The sequence below is a fragment of the Hemicordylus capensis genome, chromosome 3 (genome assembly GCF_027244095.1).
Source record: "Hemicordylus capensis ecotype Gifberg chromosome 3, rHemCap1.1.pri, whole genome shotgun sequence".
NCBI classification, from domain to species: domain Eukaryota; kingdom Metazoa; phylum Chordata; class Lepidosauria; order Squamata; family Cordylidae; genus Hemicordylus; species Hemicordylus capensis.
The window spans coordinates 181,705,594-181,723,789 of NC_069659.1; the positions used below are offsets into that span (position 1 = coordinate 181,705,594).

At 44.8% G+C, this 18,196-nt stretch overlaps 1 long non-coding RNA gene across 1 annotated transcript in view; it reads left to right on the plus strand.

Moving 5' to 3' along the window:
* Positions 1–358: 358 nt before the first annotated feature.
* The window catches only part of LOC128349969 (uncharacterized), a 133,334-nt gene continuing 115,496 nt past the window's right edge, over positions 359–18,196 (plus strand). Inside the window, exons 1-2 of the long non-coding RNA XR_008319093.1 lie at positions 359–448; positions 6,888–7,088. This is a non-coding gene — a long non-coding RNA (uncharacterized LOC128349969). The remainder of the gene's footprint in view (positions 449–6,887; positions 7,089–18,196) is intronic.

Below are 18,196 nucleotides of genomic sequence, written 5' to 3' on the forward strand. Positions count from 1 at the left end.
TTCTTATATTCTTATTTCTAGTCGCTTCAAATGTAGTATTGAAGAAATGTACAAAAGCTTTAAGCTGTCTTTCACTCACTTATTTAAAATGATCTCCCGTAAAGGAAAAGGTATTAACTATCAAGGTTTTTTGCTTCTTTCCTTGAGATACCTACAGAAGACTTACAGAAGTTAAAAAGACCTTGACTGGCTTAAATGTATTTAAATTTCTTTTATAGAGAACTGGATTTTCAACTGTTTGGGATTACAATCAAAATGAATTTGATGGTTCAGCCCAGCTTCCAGTGGATTACAGTCTGAATGCCATCTGCTTCATATTACAGTAAAATTGTGATCTCTTTCCAAATTTAGAAGACCAGAATGAAACAAACGGAATAACTAAGATCCATCTTTTGATCACCAGAAGGAAAAAGGAAAGCTGATGTCCAGACTTATTCTCTGGAGACAGGTACTCTCTGTTGTGAGCACCTGCTATTTTGACACTGAATTCCACATCACTTTGGGGAAAGAAAACCGAACAGGAAAACATTGTGTCCTCTCCATGTTTTAGGAAAATGTAGACATCCTCTAAGCAATCCAGTCATGAATTGCTTTAAATTCTTCTGGCATTGCCAATCAGCACATGGAGAAGCATGCAATACTAGCCACGGAGAACCCAATGAGGTGTGATGATAGAGATTTGTGAAAGCATCTCTCTCACTTTAAACAATTTTAAAAGAGCAACCGCAGCAGGATATGCCGCTTGAAATTGGGACCACAGTGCAGGGAGGGACTGAACCTTTCCCCTCAATGGAAATCTAACCTGAAAGTTGCTATTTGTCCTAGAAAGGAAGCGGGGGACACACAAACATATGCAATTGTGAGGGTGATTTTCCCTGGGAAAATGGCATAGGAGATTGGGTTAAACTCCTCCTGCCACGTGTCAACTAGATGGAACCTCTAGATTCAGAGGTAGTATAACTTTGAATATTGGTTGCTAGGAGGCTCAGGCAACAACTGGGAGGTCTCTTGCTTTCATGGTCTGCTTGTGGCTTGTTGGGAGCACTGTCTGGCCACAGTTGGATGCAGGACACTGGGCTGGATAGACCATCAAATCTGACCCAGCAGGGATCTATTTATGTTGTGATGTCTCTCAAAATCAAATTTCAAATTATGTTCAAAATGAAATGTATGTATGTAACCAGATTGAAACTTTGTGCTTGGAGTTTAGAGTAGGCATTATGGGAGTTCACAGGATAATGACTGACACCAATATGCATGTTGAGTGATTCTGGGTGTTTTGGATGTAGTTGATTCTTATTCATTTTGGTAGAACTGTCTTAAGAGATTTCTACAAAGAGAGAATAAGTGTCTAATCATCCCCCCTCCACCATTTCTAAAAGCTGTTGTACAAATCTATAAGAAATTATGTAAAGGTAAAGTGTGCCGTCGAGTCAGTGTCGACACCTGGTGACCACAGAAACCTGTGGCTGTCTTTGGTAGAATACAGGAGGGGTTTACCATTGCCATCTCCCATGCAGTATGAGATGATGCCTTTCAGCATTTTTCCTGTATTGCTGCTGCCCCATATAGGTGTTTCCCATAGTTTGGGAAACATACCAGCAGCGATTCGAACCAGCAACATCTGGCTTGCTAATCAAGTAATTTCCCCACTGCGCCATTAGGTGGCTAACAAATATGTACTGTATTCATACTGAACACATAAGCTCTTAATATGTATGTTTTATCTACCATATTCCTCAGTCCATATCTAATGAGATAGGCTTCTATGGACGCTCATGCCACAAGAAAACAGTCAGCCTCTGCAACATGGCAGCCATATGAAAAAGAGGTCTTCTGTACCTTTAAGAGATGCACAGAAGAGGAATTTATTAATGGTAATGTCCTCTTTTTCATGTGGCAGCACTATGTGCAGAAGATCTGTTGGATCACGCCTTTGGTCTTGTGTATATGGACATTGGTCTACAGTAAAATGGCTGTTAAGAACATAGGAACTAGGGATGTGCGAAATGTTTCGGATACAAAACGTTTTGTACCCAAAACAGCCTGTTTCGGGTGTTTTGTAGACAAAACAAAACACCCATTTTCCAGATCCAAAAGTTTTGTATACAAAACAAAACGTCCCTGTTTCAGCTACAAAATGTTTTGTTGTTTCGGACCTCCATTTTGTAGTGATCTCTGAGTCAGTCTCCATTTTGTGTTTGACATCTCTTTGAATTTCCCACCCTTCCAGCCTTCTGATCAGTGACCTAAATCATGGGCTGACCTGCTGACAATTCCCTCCTTGTTCCTCATTGGCTCTTTTGCTTCTTCCCACTCTTTACTGACCCCACATTGGCCAGGGGAAGGGTTGCTAACCCATGGGGTGCTGGGTTCTGTTGTTTCTGTGGTGTTCTGAGTGTAGAGTGTAGCATATGAGAGTGGATTCTTGTTTTTCACTGAAAATCTCATATGCTAACAGAGAATCTACAATGAACACCTCAGAAACACAAAACCCAGTACCCCAAGGGCTTGTGGGTATGGAGGTGGTTGGCACCCTATGTGCACTACACAACCCCTCGCTCTGGGAAACCCCAGTGTCCCCCAAGTGGAATTATGGGGCTGCTGAAACCTCCATTATTCCCTATGGGAGAAATCTTAAAAGACACGTAAACTTCAACAATTCACAAATGATCAGTCCTTTGCCCAATGGAGAGGAGAACTGGTCTTGTGACTGAGCATGACTTGTCTCCATAGCTAAGCAGGATCTGCCCTGGTTGCATATGAATGGGAGACTTGATGTGTAAGCACTGCAAGATATTTCCCTCAGGGGATGAAGCCGCTCTGGGAAGAGCAGAAGGTTTCAGGTTCCCTCCCTGGCTTCTCCAAGATAGGGCTGAGAGAGATTCCTGCCTGCAACCTTGGAAAAGCTGCTGCCAGTCTGTGAAGACAATACTGAGCTAGATAGACCAATGTATATGGCAGACTCAGTATATGGCAGTTTCCTATGTTCCTAATTCTTTTGAAATAATTCTGGAAGTTTCCTTGCCCCCATTGGGCACTACCACCCACCACGCACCGCTCTGGGTCATCCCTTTCCCCTTGATTTGAAGCGATACATTTGCTGGAATCCCCATTATTCCCTATGGGAAAATTCTTAAAGATGTGTAAACTTAAAAAATTCACATAAAATCAGCCCTTTGCCTAATTCCTTTGAAATTTGGGTGGTAGCTTCCACCCATTGGACACTACCACCACCACCCACTCCTTTTGCCCTTGGACCCTTTTTAAAAATCCAAATTGATTCAGATTCGGATTTGGAAAATTCGGCTACAAAACAAAACAGGGATGATTCGGATTCAGAAAATTTGGGTACAAAACAAAACGAGGGGGTTTCGATTCGGATACAAATCGAAACAAGAAAATTCCAAAATGCACACCCCTAATAGGAACATGGTTGTTAATGGGTTAGGAGAAGGAAAAACATCCATTTGCCTACTTGCTACTGATGTTAATTGAACTAGTTCATGGATCACATCTGTGTAGACTTGGAAAATAATATTGTACAATTCAGTCCCCACTCCCTCAAATATTCTGTATCTGCAGCAGGAAAGCAATGCTAAAACAATAAAAATGTATCAGTAAATTCTCAACAATGGATATTCTCAAAGACAGCCAACATTCAAATTCATGAAATCCTACTTCTTCAGCACACAGTGATGATTCTGTGAAAGGTTAAACCTGTTTTCTTTAACATATGAATGGATGCTGATTATTAGCAGTAATTACCAGCTTAGCACCAGGAATTAGTATCTCTCAGCAGGGGAGGTAGAGTCCTGCCTTCTCTGAAAAAGGCGGTTTGTTTAAAGGTATGGAAGGCAAGTTGTTTAAAGGTATGGAAGTGGGTTTTTTTAAAAATTAATCAATTTGATTTTGATTTATCTGAGCATGGTATTAGCAAAATGTCACCTGGTTAACTTAGTGAATGAGAAGGAGAATTGGCCATGGGTTCTTTCCCCACTGCTCTGAAAACCATGGTGTGGCCATGCCCGGATTAATACAAAGAGATTGGTACCTTATGACATTATATTGTCTCCCTGTGGGTCCCTAGCTGTAGCTGGATGCCAGTGCCATCAACCTATTGTCAATAAAAGCAAGGCATGATGGGATTTGGAGTCCAACACTAGCAGGTGGGCTAAAGTTGGGCTGCCATGCTCTAGATCAGGGGTGGGGTGGCCATCCTGAGCTCAACAGCTGTGACGGGATTCCAACACTCATTGCCTTAACATCCATCACAGCAGGGCATGATGGGAGCCAGAGCCCAACACCTGCACGTGGCCCAAAGGTGGGCAACCATCTTTTAGGTCAGGGGTGGATCCTGAGACTCACAGGCTGTGGCTGGATTCTGATGCCCATCACTCTATTATCCATCACAGCAGGGCATGATGGTATTTGGGGTCCAATACTAGTGGGCAGGCCAAAGTCGAGCAGCCATACTCCAGGTTGATGGCCAGCCTGAGGCTTGACAGGTATGGCTGGACTCAAACACCTATCACCCTGTCATCCATAGAAGCAGGGCATGATGGAAGACAGAGTACAACACCAGCAGGCAGACCCAAGTTGTGCAGCCATGTTCTAGGTCATGGGTGGATTCTGAAGCTTGCCAACTGTGGCTGGAGTGCCCTTTGCCCTATCATCCATTGCAGCAGAGCATGATGGGATTCTGAGTCCAACACTAGCATGCAGACCAAAGTTGGGCAGCCATGCTCCAAGTAAGGGGTGCGGTGGTCACTGGCTGTGGCTGGACTCCAATGCCCATCGCTACCTAGTGTTGGACTCTGAATCACATCATGCCTTGCTGCAAGGGGTGATAGGACAATGGGCATTGGAGTCTAGTGTCACCCACTGAAAATGAGCCCCCTCTTTTTTCTTGCAAATGTGTGCCCTTAAGGCATATTGAGAGAATGATGCAATTGTTCTATACAAGTGCCCTGCAATTGCAATATGGAAGCTGCCACACACTTTCATTTTTCAGAAAGTAACTTGCTTTAAGAAAATGAAATAATTTCATTTTTACTTGTGCCGTGAGTGTGCAGAGTATGCAGTGGGAAGAATTCACGATGTCTTACAACACAATCATTAATAAAAAGAAACCCACGGAACAGTATTGTATCTGGTGTGATGTCCGTGATATAGGACAGGGCCTTCTCAGTCATTGCCCTCAGGCTTTGGAATGCTCTCACGTCTGAAATCCACTCCTCTGTCTCCTTGACAGTTTTTAGGCAAAAAGTAAAGATGTGGCTCTTCACCCAGGCTTTTGAATGAGAGTATTATTATTATTTTTTACTGCTACTGCTTTGTGTTATGTATTATTGTTATTTTATGGGGTTATTAAATTTTTATATAGAGATTATTTTTGTATTTATATTATCTGTACTTTTGTATTTTGCATTTTAATGTTTGAGATCATCTGTACCTTTCTATTTTAATTATGCATTGTTTTAATTATATTACAAACCATTTTGAGATTATTTTAATGGAAAGTAGTATATAAATTGAAGAATTACACACACACACACACACACACACACACACACACATACATACATACATAAATGGCTTGGTTGAATTCTTATTTCTTCTCTCCGCCCCCCCCCCCCACTAAGAAAACATCACCCATTTTCTGCCATTGACTTGTTCCTGTTTACAATGTAGCCAATCTTCCAAGAGTGATTAAGGTGAATTCTGCATACCAGAAGTGTTCTGATCTGCAGTGCATCAGTTCTGTGACAGCTTCCTCACAAAAACCACAAACTGTTATATCTGATTTAATGCGTTGTTTTCAAAATGATAAAATTTTATTGTAATGACTTTACCTTCCCCAGGTATTTCAGATGTTATTCATCACAAAGTTATGAATAGAATTCCCTTTGCAACTCCTTTCAGTTCTCTCCAGTTCTCTCCAGAAAGAACTCCAGTTTCTTTCAGCAGGGAGGCATAACTAACAGACTCTTTCCATATCAAGAGGTAGAAATACCAGAGCTACATAGAAGACAGCAGTCTACTGACATCTGAGGTGCTGTCACACTGAATATTAACAAATATTTATATACTACTTTTCAACAAAAGTTGAAAAAGCAGTTTATATAGATGTTGGAGTCCAGCCACAGTTGATGAGCCTCAGGATCCACCCCTGACCTGGAGCATGGCTGCCCAACTTTGGCTTGCCTGCAGGTGTAGGATTCTGTTTCCCATCATGCCCTGCTGTGATGGATGATAGGGTGATGGGTGTTGGAGTCCAGCCACAGCTGGCCACCCAGAGGGGAACAATAGAAGGCTAGAGTCAAACAGTACCAATCTCTTTCTATAAATCTGAGCATGGCCACACCATGGTCTTCCGAACAGTAGGAAAAGAACCCACGTCCAATTCTCCTGCACAACCACTAAGCTAACCAGGTGACCTTTTGCCAATCCCATGTTCAGATTAATCAAAAAACAAATTGATTAATAAGAAAAAGTATTACTTCCATACCTTTAAATTGCCTTTTTCAGAGAAGGCAGAACTCTACCTCCCCTGCTGGAAGACATGAATTCCTAGTGCTAAGCTCGTAATAGCCTGGTAACTGATTTGCAAAAGGGTGCAGATTAACTTTTCATTTGCAAATGAAGCCACAGAAGGAGAATCATTCAGATAACAGAATGATTGGAAGTCTAGCAGGATATTCTTGGAATTTCCCATCTCATATATTCACCATGAGAATCTTTTGAAAATTCTTGGGGGCATATTTGCCCCAAATATAGGTCAGATCTATCTCCTGAAATGAATTCTTGGAGCACACCTATTTCAGGTTAGGTGAGGGTTGAGATATGTGTCATGGGAGCCTCTTTAATGCCATCTTATCCTGTAGGAGCCACTGCAGTCACACGGAAGAACTGAGACCATCGCTCCACCCCAAAACAGCATTGCCATTCTCAGAAACTGGAGCCAGACTGGCACAGAAAGGAGCTGCAGCACACTCTCCGCCTATGACTGCAGGTGTCCGGCATGACTGAGAAGCATGTTTCTGTAGTTCTGCTGGTAATTGATTCTGCTATAGGAAAACCAAACTGTGAGTGATTCTTGCCCCTTCTATTTCTGATATTATTTCATATTGTATATTGTGTGTGTGTGTGAGTGTGTGTGTGTATATATTTTCTTCTTCTGCTTTTTCTGTGAATTATGGTGCATCCTGCAGCAATCCTTGCCTCAGACCAAATGCCCTGCAAAAAGCCATGCTTTCACAAGTTGGCAGAAGGAAAAGGAGGTGGGGACCAACAAGGCAGAAAAAACTCTGCTCCTAGTTGATGCCCATTGCACTTCACCAGCCAGTGTTACCTGGAGCAGGATTTCAGATGTAGAATGGAATGTGTGAGGCAGCATGTTTTGGGGGAAGGTAGCCCTTATGGGACTCAGATTCCATTTACATGCACTTTAAAGCCATCTTGGGTTTTACACTTCAAAACCAGCATCTTGAATTGAGCTCGGAAGGACTTGTATTGTAAGTAATACAATCACATAATGTTGGGATGGTGTGCTCCCAGCCTGCTGAAAGATGGGCTACAGGATCTTGCATCAGTTGAAGCTTCCAAGAACATTTCAAGGGCAGCCTCCAATAGAGTGTGTTGCAACATTCCATTCTGGAGGTGATCAGCAGGGGTGTAGCTATAATTGAGCAGATGGGCTCAAGAACCTGGGGCCCCTAGCTCCTGAGGGCCTCCAAGGTCCACCCCTCCCTATTTTCTTTATTATGTTCTTCACTCTGAGGGGTTGCCGGGGAGAAGGGTGAACATGGGCCCCTGCTTCCCTAGCTACACCCCTTGTGATCACGGCATAGCTTACTGTCACAACTGAACTAGCCATAATCTGCCTGGTCTTCTAAGGTTTTGTACAAAATATAGACATGTTCCAAGCTTCCACAACTTGTGGTTCATCAAGCCAAATGTAGATCACCATTTATTTATTTATTTATTTCATTTCATTTCTATCCCGCCCTTCCTCCAAGGAGCCCAGAGCAGTGTACTACATACTTGAGTTTCTCCTCACAACAACCCTGTGAAGTAAGTTAGGCTGAGAGAGAAGTGACTGGCCCAGAGTCACCCAGCTAGTATCATGCCTGAATGGGGATTTGAACTCAGGTCTCCCCAGTCCTAGTCCAGCACTCTAACCACTACACCACACTGGCTCTTTATACACTTCAACCTCCCAGATGCATCATAAACCTGTTTTACCACCTGTCTGGGACTGCAAAAAAGAAAAAAGAAAGAAAACAAAACAAAAGAAGGAACGAAAGGAGAGAGGTATCAAGTACCACAACACATGGCTGGTGAGCTGAAAGGATGTTCATGGAACTAGACTGCCCAGTTCAGCTCGAATCCAGACTAGATTCGAGCCAGTCTGGTCCTGGTCCTGGTCTGGTCTGGCCATTGAGCTGGCTTGAGGGGCTTGGCAGGTATACTTGTAAAGAGGAATCCCTATTACAAGTAAGAGATTAAATGTGGGGAAGGAGGGGAAAGGTAACCTTTTAGTAGTTTACCTTTTAAAACAAGGCATTGCCGTGGCAGCCATGGCTGTCCTGGTAGGGATGGTGGTGGTGGTGGCTCTTCCACCCCCTGGCCTCCCAAGTGACCAGGCATCCTCACTGTGGGCTATTTTGGGGCTCCGCCAGGCAGCTGTGATCGTGGGAATGATGGAGGTGCTGGCTCTTTCCACCCCCCTGCCAGCCTCTCAAATCATTGGGCAGCTGTGCTGCAACTTGTTTTTAAAAGTAAATGACGAAAAGGCTTCCTGCCCCCCATTCCTCCCCACATTTAGCCCTTTACGTGTAAAGGGGGATCCTTGCTGGATTCCCCTTTACAAGTATACCTGTTGCTCCGGTTTTTGAGGTGGGGGCTTGGCTCGACCCTCCCTCTGATTGGCCCCCTGCCCTAGGTTCAGTTCAAAGGCGAGCCTTCAAGCTTAGCTGGCTGGATTCCAAGTCAGCTTGCACAACATCCCTAGTGAGCTGTGCTTCAGTCTGGGTTACCAGTTGTGCAGGGCTGGTATATGTTTCCTTCCCAGTTGACTTTATAGTTGTCATGGATTCCTGAAGTTTGAGGAAATATAATAGCATCCGGAACAAGGATCCAGACAGAGAGAGAAAAAGCACCTGATAAGTAAAATTCCTTTTCTTCATGCACTGGAAGATTTACAGAGCAGAAGAGGGTGGATACTTTTATGTGCCAGTTTAATGGCTGGCTCATTCAGTCCAAGGGGGAATCGTTTCTTGCCAATGTCTAATGGTATAATCATTGACGCATAAAAATCTGACTGTTAGGTGACAAACTGCTCAGGGTATTTTAGCGAAGAGGTACAACACACCTGTCATTTTCTTTCACAGATCACTGTCAGAGATCAGGAGAGAGCCAGTAGTGGCAAGGATTATTGAGCTATTATTGAGCTTGGGCAAGAAGGGGTCTGTCAGACATTACGAAACTTTGCTGATATATTATTTTGTCACCTTGGCCAGGCAAGCAAAGACAGGGTTGGATTGAATTCAGTGTCAAGATTGTGATGAGACAGGGCTTAGCAGTAAGTAGGAGTGGCAACAGATGGGGTAATGAACCGTGGCTTGTGCAGAGTTTGGGAAGAAAATGGGATAAGCAGTGCCTTGAAAATCCTGGGGACAGGACTGCTTCCTAGAAGATGGATAATGTGCTGTGAGGCATGTGTGTCCTACAGTGGGGCTATTCTGACAATCTGCAAAAATCCGTCTAGGAGAGCCTAGCCCAATTTTTGCAGGTCGTCAGAACCACTGGGTTCGGCTGCGAGCCCGGTGGTTCTAGAGCGGGTAACCCGCTCAAGAACCCCTGCCCCCAAACCAGCAAACCTGGTTTTTAGAATCATGCGCTCCGCAAACCTGGTTTTTAGACTCACGAGTAGCCGTGGAGTGGCTTCACGCTGCACCTACTCATGAGTAGACCCCCGGAGGGAGCCGGCAATCGTGTGGGCGGCCAATCCGGCCACCCAGGGCTCCCTCCCTGCTCACCTGAAGAAACCAAGACTCACAGATCATGAGACCTGGCTCAGTGTCTGGGAAAGAGAAGCCAGACAGTAGGCCTAGGAAGTGGTCTTGGGACAAGTTGAGGAGGCATTGCTGGTGCCATCTTATACCCAGGGAAGAAAGACCATCAGGTGGCAGAAGAGACACTGAAGTGACAACAAAGCCTTTCACCTCCATTCAGAGGCCAAAGGGGGAGAACTCTCAATTCAGCATAGTGCTTCACCCTTTTGAGGGTTCTGCTATCCTCCATCACAGCGTGCTGCTTCTGTATTCCTCCATGTTAGAACCAAAACATGTTGGTGTGAGGAGGCAGAATGAGGCCCATATATTTGTGTTGGCAGTTCCTAATTCAAAGAGGACTCTTTGCATTCAGTCACAGCCACACAACAAAGCTCATCAGATTTAACTCAATGGTACAGTAGTCTGTCTCTGTCCCCTTTTTCCTTGAAGAAAAAAGCCAGAGGGGCCAGCTGCTGGTGCAACTCCACTCAAGCTACAGGTTTAACAGCATCAAGAGGGCTGCTCCATTGATGGCTCCAGCCATCACCGCATTTATGTACAAATAGGTTGCGCAGAGGTGAAGCAGGCACTCACAGAGGCAGTGTTAGTACCGATGATGGCAACAGTTCCCACAGGTAACAGCAGCCCTCCTAGAATGCTTCTTGTCATGCCAGCCAGCCAGCTGTAAAATCTCTGAACTTTTTCTCTACCCCCACAAATCCCTCAAAGGCTGTGGGTGGTTCACACCCTCCCGGCGGGAACATATACTTAGCTACCTCCCCAGCAGGTTTGTGCAACTGGCATTCCATTCTTTCCCTGATAGCCTATCGACCAGCATTTTTAATTAGTGACCAAGCTACAGGGGAGCATCTTATAACAATGATAAAGAAATAATAGTAATAGTCATCATCATCATTTTTATCATTATCATTATTATTATTATTTTAAAAACCAGCATTCACTTGGAAACAGCTAGTTAACTTTCAGACACACAGTTTCCAGAGTTACTTTGAGGTGGTTAGCTTCCTCTTTAGAACAAGCCTTTTTGACATGCCTGTCATCTTTTTTTCCCCTCGCAGTGTGCTTTTCAGGTAGGCTTTGCATTTTATGAAAGATCCACACACAGATTTTTTGTTCAGCATACACTCAGCACTCTCCAGATTCTTTCTCTTGTCTTTTATTTTTTCCCCCCACTGCCTGATAGCACTCCCTGCTTTCTCTCTGTAGGCAGAGTTCCAAGCACTGTATGCTTCACTCTGTGATCATTGTGTTGTCCACAGTCACATCAGCTACGGCTAATTAATCTGTTCTGCAGTGCACATAAAAAAGGAAAATAAGCTAGGCCTACTGAATTTTCTAAGCAGCCGGAGTGGAGGGTAGAGAGTGCAGTGTTCGCCTTTCATTATTTCCCCCCTATTGTTACTTTTCTTTGGGCAAGTGTTGGGCGGTTTTCTTCCTTTTTCTTTTGCCTGCACAATGCAGTCCTCTGCCTCTCCCCTTGCTTTCCTTTATTTATTTATTTTTAAGAACTCCAGTCTCAAGGGTAATATTCACTTTGAAAACAAGTAAGGCAGTTAGCGGAAATTAAACTTCAGACCTCCTCAATCTGATGTGACATTCGGCTTCTGCTGCCGAGATGCATTTTGCCAGCCATATACAAAGCAATTTTTCCTTGCAGACAAACAGTTGGCAAAGACCGGAAGGGAATGCTGGGGGTCTGGCTTTGCAGAGGCTCAGGAGACAGACAGAGAGAAGGAGGTGGTCTCTGTTCACATCCTTTTTCCAACTGAGGAGATGCAAAGCACACCACACCTGCTTAAGGAAGACGCCAGCTTGCAGCTGCTGTTGCCATTTCAGTGGGAGCCTACTGCGGAGATTAGAAGGGGCTTTTTTATCCCCTGCATTCTCTCAGTCCCTTTGAAAGTCAAAAGATCAGGTGTGATCAAACACCTTCCCATAGCTGACGTTACAGAACTCCTTTCAGGATCTCCAGTAGCTGATGGGCATTAGATATGCCATTTGCTGGGACTGTGAAATAACTGTGTGAGCATAAAAACTGAGGCTTTTTCAACACTGGCTTCCAATGGCTTTGTTCGTTAGAGTAAGAGAGAATGAGATTTTAGCCATTTGGTTTATGTACCTCTCCATCCTCTTGCGGTACCCCCTCAGAATTCATATGCAACCATGTGATCTAGCATTTTACCGCTGGCCAAAAGCAGGGCATCTGATTAGTTTTAATTAGCTACTTAGGCTTTTTTAAAAGCTCAAATAAAACATACCATGATTAGAGTTCATGTTAATTGTTCATAAGCATTTTCAGCACCAATTCCCAAATTCTACACCAAGAGGGATTTGTGTGTGTGTGTGCTGAGAAAGAAATTCAGTCATTAAATGCTCCTGTGAGCTTACGGTACCCAGTCACAGTGGAGGTTGCCCACTGTGACTGTACATAATAACAAAACAACAGATCCTGATAATACTACCAACAACAACAACCCCCAACTAAATATGTGACTATAGATTGTATTGAAAGTAGATCAATAATTGATATATGGTGATCTGGATATCTGTAAATGAGATGTAGGGGGCAAACATTTATAACAATGATGTACTAGAGATGTACATATCAGGTGGTATAGAAATATGATAGATAGATAGATAGAATACATATATACAAACAATAGAACAATAATATTGAAAACTATGAGACCACAACAGCTTTCCGTATTATACACTGTTTCAAAGTGTCTTTTTCAAGTGTCCAGTAAGTTCAATTAATCTTTGCTAAGTATCAGCAATGGCGTCTTGCTATTGTTTTTTTGTTGGACAATGAGTATTTCTCAGAGAGAATCCATCGGTTGTTTCCTGTCATCTGTCATCTGTCCATTCTACAAGAGCAGGTTGCCCTTGATTGATTGATTGATTGATTGATTGCATTTTTATACCACCTCAACCCAAGGTCTCAGGGCGGTTCACAACAAACAAAAACAAAACATTAAAATCACTTGAATACTAAAAATAGTTTAAAACAAATCAATAAACAATCCAAAATTGTAAAAGTTAAAAAGCTAAAAGGCCTGGTTAAAAAGATGAGTCTTTAGACACTTGTTAAAAGCCGCTAGAGATGGGGAGACTCTTATTCCCATGGGAAGCGCATTCCAAAGTCTCGGGGCGACAACAGAGAAGGCCCATCCCTGGGTGGCCACCAGACGACATGAAGGTAGCCACAGACGAGCCTCCCCTTATGTACGCAGTGGACAATGGGGATCATGCAGAAGAAGATGCTCTCTTAAGTACCATAGACCTAAGCTGTTTAGGGCTTTATAGGTTATAACCAGCACTTTGTATTTTGCCCAGAAACGTATTGGCAGCCAGTGCATCTCCTGTAATATAGGGGTAATGTGGTATCTTCGAGATGACCCGGAGACCAACCTGGCTGCCGCATTTTGTACTAATTGTAGTTTCCGGACTATGTACAAAGGCAGTCCTACATAGAGTGCATTGCTGTAATCAAGTCTGGAGGTTACCAGCAAGTGTACTACTGTTTTGAGATCATAAACCTCAAGAAATGGACGCAACTGGCATATCAACCGAACCTGATAGAAAGCGCTTCTGGCCACTGCCTCAACCTGGGGAACCAGGGAAAGGTGTGGATCCAGAAGCACTCCCAGACTGTGTACCTGTTCCTTCTGAGGAAGTGTGACCCCATCTAGAACAGGTAGATCAATATCGCTTCCTGAGTGACAACCCCTCACAATAAGTACCTCCGTCTTGTCTGGATTCAATCTCAGATTGGTATCCTTCACCCAGCCCATTACTGCTTCCAAGCAGGCATTCAGGGAGGATATGCCTTCTCCTGATGATGTTGACATGGAGAAATAGATTTGGGTGTCATCAGCATACTGATAACACCCAGCACCAAATCTCTGGATGATCTCTCCCAACGGTTTCATGTAGATATTAAAAAGCATTGGAGACAGTATGGAGCCCTGAGGGACCCCATATAAAAGCTCAGATTTTGAAGAGCAACAGTCTCCAAGTGACACCATCTGGAATCTGCCAGAAAGGTAGGAGCGGAACCACTGCAAAGCAGTGCCTCCCACCCCCAACTCCCTCAGACAGTCCAGAAGGATACTATGGTCAATAGTATCGAAAGCCGCCAAGAGGTCCAAAAGGACCAACAGAGTCACCCTTCCTTTGTCAATTCCCAATTGGAGATCATCCATCAGGTCGACCAAGGCTGTCTCCACCCCATAGCCCATCGAAAAACCAGTTTGAAATGGGTCTAGATAGTCAGTTTCCTCCAAGACCACCTGGAGCTGGGAGGCCACCACCCTCTCAATCACCTTGCCCAACCATGGGAGTTTGGAGACAGGCCTGTAGCTATTAAACTCCGAGGGTTCCAAGGCAGGCCCACTGTGATCGGTCATGATTCACAGCTCTGGGCTTACCTTTTTTGTATCAGCCTTTACTGGAGGCAGGTAATCCTGCTGAGCCTCTACATCGCTGCATGACCACACAACTGCTTTCATTGCAGCAATGAATCAGAATTACCTGTCCTCAGAGGAAGCTGTCTGCCTGTATGGGACTAACAGGCTGATCCATAGGGATAGAGATGCCATAAAGGAGGTGTGATTCCTACTCTTGCCCTAGCCCTAACCATTATTAAAAAGAGAGAGAGAGTCAAAATACGCCTCCAATTTTAATTCCCTGAAAACCTGTGCCTCGGCCATCAGAATATAACCCACACTCCAGACAATGGGAGTGGCTGGGAAAAGAGCAAGCTTAATTGAAAGTTCAGATATGTGAATGTATTTACATTTAATCAATTATAATTAGATGACTCATTAAGGGCCATGTTAATTGAAGAGTTTTTTTAAAAAAAATAATTGGTTGCAGCCCTGATCTCTAAAAATACGCAGCATGTATAATGTCTAAACCATGAGTTTAGTTTTTCTCCTTACTCCTGGAAACATCTGGATGGGGGTAGGCCTGCCTTTCCTTAAGAAAAAGGTGGAATGCAGGGTACTGGTGGACAATTTATATATTTGGGTTTCAACTACCTCTTATGGCTAGCAGTGAGATACTACATTCATCCTCCTAGGCAGAATTGTAATTCACCATTGATTCATGAAGGCAGTTTAAGTTCTTTCCCAATAAATGTATCTAAGGCATGCTTTGGCACCAAAGGGGCAAGAAGCAGACAAAGTGAGTATGCTCTAATAAAAACTAGACAGCGAATGTGGGTTTGGAGCACATCTGTGTGAGAAATGTCATCATCCAATTAATTAACACCAGCCTAGGATCTTAGTCAGTGCTGGTGCTAACCTTCCCACATTCTCATCATTATTTTCATATTCATCAGCGTTCATAATGCAGCACTCCTCGGTATCAGAAGGATGAGGTCAAAAGCCAAATATCAAAGATTTCGGAGGGTCACACTGCAGAATCTAACCTTCTGTATGTTTTCCAATGTCAGAGAAATTTTGCTGTCAAATGTGATTGCTCCAGTCACACTCATTATGTGCTCATAGAATAGAAATTTCAAATAGTGAGCAGCGACGAGAGCGTTCCACTTCTGACATCACCCATTCCAAATGCTGTTAAGTAAGAAATTCATTCCCCTGCCTGCTGTTTGTTATTGCTGTTGCTGCTGTTACTGTTTTTAAGCTGTGATATTCTATGCTGCTCAGTAGATTATGGTTGAGCTTGCTTTCTCAGTGTTGAGCTCCAAGAGCTCAACACTATTTAACCTACACCTTGGTTGCTGTTGCCTCTGTGGTTCCTCCCATGCCACTCTGGAAACTTCTAAAGTAAAGATCTCCACACATAGGGCGCCTTCAAACAAAGTGTGGAATCTTGGGTAGACAAACCTGTGGTTAAATTTGTGAAGCCAAGAATCATCCCACAGATGATCATCCAGTCGCGGTTGTGCAACGTTTAGCTTCTGGCCAGACGGATCTCTCCATCTTCCTAATCTGCTAAGGCTGCATCCCAGCAAGCTCCATACCACTCATGTCACTAGACTGTGGGCAAGGCATCAGGACATCAGTAGAGAGGTAACCATTGGCCTTGATCTTTGAGGGGGCGTGCCCCATGTGATTGTGTGATTGTTTGATTGATTGTGTGATTTTGGCATCAGTCACCCACCCTTAGCAGAGAAAAGGCATTTAAACCATTTTCCAACATCACTTGTACCACTGCCTTTGCAAGAGACCTGCAATCATACCGTTCCACACACGCACAATTACTGGTACTGGGGAATGGAGGGGGAACAGGTTTTCTGTTGCTCTGGGAGAGGATCATGATGACTTTCTAGGAGGGAATATGCACATGAGGACAGGGAAAGGATACTGGGGTTTGCTCCACTGTGACAAGGAATGCTCCTGGACTTGTAGATGTGAGCCAAACAGTCCAGGAAGCCCCAACACACCACTGTCCCCATGTTGGCTTGCTGGCCGGGGATTAGCCCTCTCATGAGGGGGCAAATCCACTGGGGAAAACCAGAAGCACCATGAACTTTGGATCTCCTTGGACTTCACTCTTATGAGGGAGATCATCCAACTATAGGGGGCTCTGATGATGCAGGTATCTCTGGTTAACAATAGAACTCATACTCTGTACCTTACCCTCTCTACTCAACCCGTCCAGACTTCCAAGGAGTCTAGGCCACTCCATGTGTCTGAGCAGTTTTGAATTAGCAGAGTTGGGAAAGACTGGGGTTGGATCCCACTCGGGCCATGCAGAGGCCAATTGCACAGGTGTGCAGCCTACAAGATGGCTGTTGTGCTGAGGGGAGAGGGCCGAAAACCGGCTGAAAGAGCTGGTGGGGAGAGGGGGGACATCTGTGGACCCCCCCCCACCATCTCCAGGAACTCCCCCAAGGGGAATAAGGTGAAAAAAATCCTTAACATAAAAAGGTCTGCAAACCCCCTGGACATTTGGGGGGTGTTCGGTCCAAGGTCGGACCAAACAGGGAGTGGTTCAGTTCGACCCTGAACCATCAAACCGAATTGGTTTGATGTCAAACTGGCTCAACGTCGAGCCGGTTTGCACACCCCTACCATGGCATATATAAATCAGCCACCATGGGGCATCCTGGGGCAGGGCACATGCAATTTAGAGTGTTCTTGGGCCATCCAGGTGACTGTGGTGGGCAAAAAACCAAAACACCATGGGTATGTGTTGCAGGGAGACCAGACTGTCGGAGGGGGCGCTTGGACCTGCATCGCAGCAGCCGTCAGGACTGAGAAAGGTGTTGCTAGGGTACCCTTCCCTGGGGCTTGCATGGATATTGCAACTGGGCTTAGTGGAAAGAGCCCTTCGGCCCACATGTGTGTGTCTCTATGGCCAGACACTGAGGAGATTCTCATGATCCACCAAAAGTGGTCTAAAGGAGGCTAGCCCACTCTTGGTGGATCGTTCCTGCCACGGGAGCCGCGTGGCTCCAGGCAGCAAACCCTCTTAATTCCCTCTCTCCTTAGATGAGGTTAGCAGAGCGAGTGCTTTGCTAAGCCCGTCTAGTTGATCATGTGTTGCCCTGCCGCGGCTCCACACTGTGGCAACACACAAAGAGACCCCGGCCAGGAGGCTGACACAAGCCTCCCAACCCTGGGGGTCTCTCCAGGATGTCCCACACGCTTGCGCAGGGCATCCTGGAACTTCCATAGGCCGCGCAGCCCTCGATCCCCGCAGCCCCTCCTAGCTCCATGACGGAGCCAGCAGTCATGTGGGTGGCTGATCTGGCCGCCCTGGGCTGCCTGGGGATCATCTGTGGGGAAAGCGGGCTAAGCCCGCTCTCCCCGCAAACCCTCTGAAAGCGGGTCTCACCAATCACGAGACTCGCCTCACTCTCATGAGAGAGCGATCCTTGGAAGAAGAGAACATCCATCTATTGCACATTTTATTTCCACACAGGGCTCTTGAGTTCATCCCTGTTTCCTTTTGGGCAGTTCCATTCATTCATTCATTCATTCATTCATTCATTCATTCATTCATTCATTCATTCCATTTCTATACCGCCCTATCCATCCAAAGGCTCTGGGCAGTGTACAACAAGGTATGGCTGAGACTGAATGCTTCTACACTATGGGAAGGGGCTAGTCCCCCCTTCCCCTAAAAACTGGTTCAAAAATAGA